The 8,729-nt window shown below is 41.8% G+C and overlaps 1 long non-coding RNA gene across 1 annotated transcript in view; it reads right to left on the reverse strand.

Annotated features, from left to right (window-relative positions):
* LOC125000917 overlaps positions 1–8,148 on the reverse strand; it is a 44,421-nt gene extending 36,273 nt beyond the window's left edge. Inside the window, exon 1 of the long non-coding RNA XR_007111414.1 lies at positions 7,998–8,148. This is a non-coding gene — a long non-coding RNA (uncharacterized LOC125000917). The remainder of the gene's footprint in view (positions 1–7,997) is intronic.
* Positions 8,149–8,729: the final 581 nt, after the last annotated feature.

Raw genomic sequence — 8,729 nt, forward strand, 5'->3', positions numbered from 1 at the left:
ACAAAACGTCTATATGTCCTTTTTGTGAATGAGTGTTTGAGTGTGAATGGCAAAGAAACAGTACGCCCACGACACACATGAATAAAACAATGAATTCATTAAAATTACCTACTGCGTTGAATGAGCTTGCCATTCAAAAAATGGGTTCTAACAGGGACGTCAAAGCATTGTGGGAGTTGTAGTTGCTATACGCTTACAGTCATGAAAATGAATGAGAAGCTGACAGCTGATTTAGAGTTGCATTGAGTTGTTAGCGGAGATTGACCGATACAGATTTTTTAGGGCCGATACCGGTCGATACTTGCTGTCGTTTTTTTTTTTCCACAAAGGAATCATTTATGAAAGAAATCTATCCGAATGCAAATGAGAAACAGAGGCTAGTCGAAAACGGGTCATGACTTTCACTTTCTCTATCAATAATACTTTCCCCCTAATCCGTCCTCCACCATCACACACCATCCCTCCTTGTCTCCCTCCGCTCTCTACCCTCCATCATCTTCTCAGTGAGTTTATGTTTCCTGTTACTTGTGATCTTTGATCTGTTATCTACTTTAGGCCCTGAGGTTTATATCAAGAGGACACTCAAATCTTATTTCATCTGGGCTCACCCGGGCTCAAATGGCCATTAAATCTTGTTTTCTCGTCCCCTGATGGCCGCTAACCCAGTTTACCCGCCTACTACCAGGAACGAGAAGGGTTTTCCAAAACCGTAACCCCTAAAGCCAGGTCGACAACAGCGGCAAACACAAAACAACATGTACATCATTTGCCATCTGAAATGACGTCTCTAACCATTAATCGTTATCCTTGTATACAATATGCTATACTGCTGCTGAAATAAAGCCAAGTCATCATAAACCCTGAGGGTTCAATCATTTTCTTTCATATCAATTCTGTCTTGGAGAGATCTAAAAAAAAATATCAGAGTTTAAGACAAAATAAAGCTCTAACTAAATCCTCCTGTATTACCGTGAAAGAGTAACCATTTACTGGCACAAAGGATCTCCCCCCATCAGCCACATTTAGATATCCTCCTTAAATCTTATTTCATCCACACTGGTTGATGATAACTGGATTTGCTGCTTCCAGGGAACCGTCGAAGTATTCCTGGAAAGATACGACCGCTGTTACAGAGCTGCAAGACGTAGTTCAAAAGCAAAATACTGTGTCACAATTCTGCCTTGAATCTGTGCGCCTGCTTCACGAGGATGAAGTTTTTGAGGATAAAATGACATTTATTTAAACGTGTAGCCACCACTAAAAAAAAACACTGGGACGGTTGATGAAACAGGGCAGTCTTTGTCTCGTTGTGTCGCTGAGGCCGCCGAGCAGAAAAGTTCCCTTCCTGCGTTGACATGCGACCACAGTGGACCGTTGATGGTGTTGTTGGGGCCACTCGGTGCAGTAATTACTGGAGGGAACCCCAAAGCACAAAGACCGGAGAGAGTAGGGGAGAGTGAGAGTGTGAGCAGCATGCCACACTGTTTCCTGCTGCTGAACTCGGTCACCTTCATAGAGCTACACCGTTTAGAACCCTAGACAAATGCATGAAACTATAATATCAGGTCCTCTGTACAAACCAGTTACCAAATAAATGCACAATTATTGCATAGAGCGTCAAACACTAGAGATTCATAACCGTGGGAACACATATCCGCTATGAAAACTACCCTGTGGTTGCTCTGGTTGGTGTAACACCACCGCTAATCCGCATGGAAGGGTTCTTGAAAGCAAATCAAGACCACTTGAAGAGGAGGGCCTTGTGTAGTCTGCAGAAAGGTTCAGGTTAAACATGAAGCACCCTCAAAAATGAATCTCAGTGCGTTGGTTGACCTCCTGCCTGCTAGGAGAGGATGTGGTGCGTGCAGATAACTTCTCATCGAGACAGAAACAGCTACCGTGCACACTCTGTGAGTTCTGCTTCTACGTCCTCCTCCTGTTTCCCGGCTTTGTGTCGAGTCCAATAACGGCCGCATTGTTTCGGTGCCACGAGCATCACTGGTGGCTAAAGGCTTCGCCTGCTCGCGGTCACACAGGAACACAACGGAGCTTCCGACCGTCACTAAGAGCGGGCTTGTAGCCGTGTGTGTCCGTGCTTTGACAAAGAATGGTTACGGGACGGAGAGTGTGGTAGTTTGTTAGTTTAAAGACCTCTGCTGATGTGTATCTGTATGTGTGTGTGTATCTGTGCCTAGTTGAAACATTTGTGCGTTTGTGAGAGAGAGAGGTAGAGAGAGAGTTGGCCAAGGCAGTGGAAAATGTGCGAGCCAGGGACGATGACGTTGGCTGAGTGGAGAAGAACAAACTACTTCCTGAAAGCCTATTCAACACTTTGACTAAACACTCTATCTACCAGGCCTTCTCCAGCTCCCTGTCTCCTTTTAACCAATTCATTTCAGTTTTTTCTTTCAGTTTTGTTCAATTATTTATGTATTTATTTTATTTTTTACTGTTGTCTTTTAGGTTTGCCATATTTTTTGCGTTCACGTCGGCCGGAAACCCTCACACACAGGGTCAGGCAATTAACATTCTGTAGATCTAAACTAGCTTTAATCTAATCAAACCACCCAGCCTCAATTTCTCCCATGGGCACGCGCAACACACAAACACATCTTCACCTCCTTTTTCGTGTTTGTGGTTTAACACACACAAAATGTTATCATCTCTGGTTAAGCTCTGTGACGAATCGTAATTAGCATGTTTTCATTTGTAATGACATTATCGTATTCCTGTTGGGTGTATGCGTTTCTCTTCAGCCTTTATAGTTGAACACTGTTTTGTTTTTCTTTTTCTTTTTTTCGTAATAAAAAACCAAACGTTAATGGGCATAAACAAATAATAAGGAAGCAACATCTATAATCATGTAGTTCAGAGCTGCAGGTCTGTATTAATTCAGTTAGAGCTTATTTGCAGATTTGAAACAACTTCCAGGCATCCATTTTTCAAATTACCGCTCAATCAGAAAAGAATTAAATCTGGAAAACTTATCTTCTACACAAGTCTCATGCACATAATGGAGACAAACCTCTTTCAACTTTTATTCCATTCTTCTTTAGCATATGAGCAGAAAAGTCAAAACAATAAAACAGCTACAGTTAAGTAGGTTTTTTTTTTTTTAAATGTTTTGACAGTAAATAAGCCCATGAAAATGATTCTGGGGCAAAGAATCCGTCTGTTTCATTTTATTTACTAATCTCCAAATCAAGCCAGCTGGTTCAGGAAGGTCGGTTTACGTCCCTGTTGGGAGATAAGAGCAGCTAACAAAGTGCAAATCATCTCCAAATAAGAAGCTCGATATAATACGACTGGTCTCTTAAATCAATCATCGCTAGAGACATTCATTAATACACAGGATGACATGTTACAATCCCTTGTGCCAAGATCCGAGGCAAAACATATTTAGAAGCCCAGTCCAACTGAAAAGAGCTAACTAGCCTAGCCAAAAGCAGTAGGTAAGAAGGGATGGGATATACACGTCAACCAACAGTTCAGGGCAAGACACATTTGGAAGCCCCGTCCAACTAGGAAAAAAAAAAAAAAACAGACAGCAGACTAGCCGTTAGCTACCAGCTAGCAACCAGCAAGAAGACACCAGCTAACTAGCCTAGCCAACAGCGGTAGGCAGTATGTGGCACATCATTGAGGTTTTCAAGTGGGCAACAAGTTTGTTAAATTAGGCCGAGGACACCTCAAGAAGGGCTAACAGTGAGTTCCAACGTCCTGGAAAAACCCCCTCCACGCAGCCACCGCATAACTTTCAACCGAGAGATTTGCTTAGCCCTATTGCTAACTAGTAAAACTACTCTTAGCAGTTCAGAGCAGCAGCACTGTTCTGCCATTTTCTATTACCCATCAATAGATGCTACTCTGTGGTTAGGGTTAGGATAAGGTTAGGGTTGGGATAAGATTAGGTTAGGGTTAGGATAAGATTAGGGTTAAGATAAGGTTAGGGTTAGGATAAGGTTAGGTTAGGGTTAGGATAAGGTTAGGGTTAGGATAAGATTAGGGTTAGGATAAGATTAGGTTAGGGTTAGGATAAGGTTAGGGTTAGGATAAGATTAGGGTTAGGATAAGATTAGGGTTAGGATAAGGTTAGGGTTAGGATAAGATTAGGTTAGGGTTAGGATAAGGTTAGGGTTAGGATAAGATTAGGTTAGGGTTAGGATAAGATTAGGGTTAGGATAAGGTTAGGGTTAGGATAAGATTAGGGTTAGGATAAGGTTAGGGTTAGGATAAGATTAGGTTAGGGTTAGGATAAGGTTAGGGTTAGGATAAGATTAGGGTTAGGATAAGGGATAGGGGTTAGGGTTTGAAGGAAAAAGCAACGGTAGCAAAATTCAACAGAACAGCACCATTTGAACTCTCTTGAAAGTAACTAGAAAATGGTGGAGAATAAAATGCGATGACGTTTGCAGACACTCAAAAGGAAAACTAAGCGATGCAACTAGCTCGTCTCATCTTCTAGACTGTCCGAGCAGATCTGCGCCGTCTCAGTGTGCCCTAATTGAGTGCTAAACTTGACATTATTACACTCCCGCAGTTGACAGTTTCGTCATTAAAGGGAGGTTTTCATCCCGTTCTGGTTCTTGCTATTATTTTTACGGCGCTGACATGGTTTATTCATCTGTAAAGTTTTTTTTTTTGTGTGTGTGTGTGTGTGTTGAACTGAGAGTAGACAGCTGCAGTTGCCTGAGAAATAACTTCTGCCGGAGGGCTTTTTCTTGCGTCTTACTGAGAGAGAAGACTGAGAGCACCGAGGATGGAGAGAGGGAAAACGTTCTGCAACTTGGCTTAGTCCTCAGGAGGCCGAACACAACAACGAGACAGACGCTCAACCACTTTTAGACACACATACAGTGTCATACAAAGAGTAACACAGGAACCGTCCTTGCTCTTGGACACATTTTCTGGCTCATTGGGTCCTTTAAGAATTGGCGGACAGCAGCACTTACAAGGGCCTGCCTGTAGCTAGAGCGACAATGAAACCCATAAACTCATAAAAGTCTATTTATGGTCCTATTTCTTTTGGCTCCTGTCCATTTGTGCTTCATATAAACTGGCAATTGTGGCCCCGAACATCCCCGCAAGCCTGTCTCATGTAGGTTCATTTCCAGGAGCTGAACAAATGTTGGTTTTCCAAGTAACTCTTTTATAGTACGTGCTGAGAATCCGCTGGACTTTACTGACGCCGGGAGTCATTGACATGTTGCACACATGGGACTTAAAGTCAGCTGTCAGTAGCAGCTTGACACTGAGAGCAGTATGTGGACTAGAGCTATCTTTGTGACAATGGGGCTGTTAATATTGGTTCATTTGTGATGCCTGTGATTAGTCTTCAGTGATGCTTGAAGTGGGGAGTCTCTAACCACATGAACTGCACCTTGGGCTTATCACAGTCTGCAGGAGACTTCCTTTAAATCCTAGCGCCTGGAAAATGACATTTTTCACTGGAGTCGAAGTGTAGTGAAAGTCTGGGCCAATGACCTGGAACATTCATTATTCAGTTTAGGATATAATGAAATATGTGTACACAAATTGCTCAACCTCATTTAATGTATTTGACCAAGAGGCAAATATAAATTGACCATTTCCAACTCAGTTCACTATAATGTCTGCATAGCTTTATCTCCTCTGTGTGCGTCCTGGTTTGTTTGTCACATGGCTTTATAAGGAGAGGAGGTTTATCTCAACTAAAAACAGATTCGCAGTCCAAACATGTCTGAGCGACAAACTGGATTGCCTGGAATGATAATCCCAGACAACGACCGTGAAGGTTTCACTACAGCTGGATTTTAACTTAAATTACAAATTAGACTGTGAAGCACAAAGAGGATGCTGTCCTGTCCTCACAACTACGACACTATTATTTGCAATTTGTCTTAAACCGACAAGCAAACCATGGCATTTTAGCTTCCGTTAACCTTCCATCTATTTACAGGACATAAAAGAATCACTAGACCCTAAAAATAAACATGAATCTTTCATGAGGCGGCACTGTTGAATATTTTATGCAACTGTATTATTGGCGAATTGACAAAAGATTTTGTGCAGGATGAGAGGACTGGTATTCAACACATGAAGACTCCAACATCAACAGCTACAAAGGCTTCTGAATGTGACGGACGTAAGCTGCCTGTACACAGAAAATCCTAAATGCACTAACAAAACTAATAAACCATTCAATAGTTGGCTAGATCATATATTTATACATTCTAAACTTTGTTTGTGATAATCAATAAAACTCATACTTCTGCCATTTAGTATTTCACTCTCCTAACACTTGCACATTTGTAGAGGTCTGGAGGTCAGTATCAATGCACCAGAGGAAGAAAATATCCTCAGGGTTTCAGTTTGGAGAGTTTGGCAGTGTCAGCATTCACAGCTGCCAAACTGTATCTTTTTATTTGACCCTCTCAGACTGGTGAATGTTTTTAAGCCGTCATGGCTCATGTTTGTGGAAAAAAAGAGCTGCTTTATTTAACTGTTTCTTCTGTGCTGAAACTAAGCCATGTATGCAGGAAAAGAATACAATGACTTGTAAAACCGATTAGATGAACCAAGAAAACAGAGGAAACTGTTGTTAGTCAATAGGAAAAAATCCTTCAACAACCAGAATGATTAGCATGGATTCTGCAAAACAGCCAGATGTAATCATCTAGATGGCCAACTATCAGTTTACTTCTAATTATATTATAGAAAGCCTCCGTCATAACGTATTTTCCTCTTTCGCTCAACTAACCAAAAAAAAATAATATCCCTAATTGAAGCTAATTAAACGTGGGGAATTATTTGATTAGCAACTCAACCATTTAATTCAGTTCCTTTGTTTGCAGTTAGGACCCATTCTCCCAGATTCATAAATTTACTCTCCATCTTTCCGACAACAGTGACTTCAAGGGAAAAATGTTGTCTTAGATGATGCCTTCACGAAAACTCGGAAATTCTATATTCCGCACATCAACATGACGACAATATCAGGAAAAAGTGCGCCATAAATCATCTGTAATAAATCTAGTTTCACCTCGTCTATCAACACATTTTAAAAACTGGTACATAGTTTGAAGTCAGCACTTGCTACAAAGGTTGAAATGGAGATTCAGTGACGCTGTGTCTTGCTGCTACGTTGTTTTGAATTGGTCATGTGATATTATACATGTAGGGACACATGTAATTCTGGTTAAAACTGGTGAAACAGGTGAAAACTGATGGTGAGCTCAGATCAGACAAGGTTTGGCCCCCAGGTTGGGAACCTGGTCTACATCTACCGCATATAAATGGCTGATGAAGCTGTCAACTCCAACCAACACGCTCTCTCGTCCTCCGTAAGGTGCTTCTTTTCCAGCTCATATGATATGTGTCACCGCCATCTAACGCTCTTCTTAGAAAGCGTTTCCTCGGAGGTCAAAAGTCGTGAGCCAGGTTTACGCTGCGTTGTCAGCGCGCGGAGGATCGGAGCGCCAGAGCTGTCACGGGGGTCAGCCGGGACGCGGAGACGTGCGATATCTTGACAGAGTGTTCGCTGACACAGTGACGCATGGAACTCACAGCATGTCCTTGTCCCTTCGTGTGGCGGTGGCAGAAACGCGCTGGCCGACACGTGCCGTCCGCAGGCCCCCCCAATTCCGTTTTAGGATTAAGCTTGAGCTCGAATAAACCACTCGGATTAGGAGGAATAATTGTGATTCGAAACCTTCCCTGTGATAGCTCACACTGGGATGGATGGCAACAGCTGAAAGACGGCGCATAAGCATTTAAGAGGGTTGATTAGCCCAGGTTTTAAGTCTTTAACGACATAGAGCTGTGTATAAAAGTAACGGAGCCACTATGTTATTTCATTAAAACAAGTCACAAAATGTGATTCCATAGGAAATCAGAACTTTTTCTTTTAAAGAAGTTATTGACATAAACTCTTATCAATTACTGTTTCATTAGCATTTATTATTATTGTTACATATTATTTAATCTGAAGTGTGGATAAAATATTTGTTGGTACTCACCCTTGAACCCTCCAGGTTAACAGACTGGTTGTTGACACCGTTAGGTTACTCCAGCCTGTTAACCCAACAGGGACGGAGGAGACGGGTTTCATCGTTTCCTGTGTCCCGGGAGTCCCCGCTGAGATCCGTCCCCCACACGTCACAGCGCTCCGTCGCTCTAACACAGAACAATCACGATAACCGTCACGAAAACGTGACAGCACTCCAGTCTTCTTGTCAACCTGCTTAAGTCGGTGAAACTCCGACAACAAACGCACGGTGACACATCTTCTCAGCCCACTGGCGTCTATAGTTGTCCTCTCAACAAATTTTATAACAGTTTCAAACTCTTTTGACCAGACTTCAGTTTGCAGATGCTGATCAGGCATAACATTATGACCACAGACGTAAATCCAGGGTTTCTGCAGGTTTTTACAAGTGACCTTTTCAAAACCATTATGGGTTAAATTTAAGACAAAAAAATCAAGAAAATCAGAGAGTCGGAATAACTTTAAAAAAAAAAATACATGTATTGTCATTCAACTCTCATCTCAGAACGTCCCTGAGCCTATAATAGGCCGGACATAAATCCTGTAAATGGACGTAAGGATTTAAGACTTGGCCAAATGTAATTTAATATATAGAATGCAAAATATGCTCGTATTTAAAGCCTTAAATTGGGATTATCAAATGTTAGTTTTTAAGACTCTGTGGAAAACCTGAAATAACACTGACCATCTTGTGACGATGTTC

The sequence above is a fragment of the Mugil cephalus genome, chromosome 23, assembly GCF_022458985.1.
Source record: "Mugil cephalus isolate CIBA_MC_2020 chromosome 23, CIBA_Mcephalus_1.1, whole genome shotgun sequence".
Classification (NCBI taxonomy): domain Eukaryota; kingdom Metazoa; phylum Chordata; class Actinopteri; order Mugiliformes; family Mugilidae; genus Mugil; species Mugil cephalus.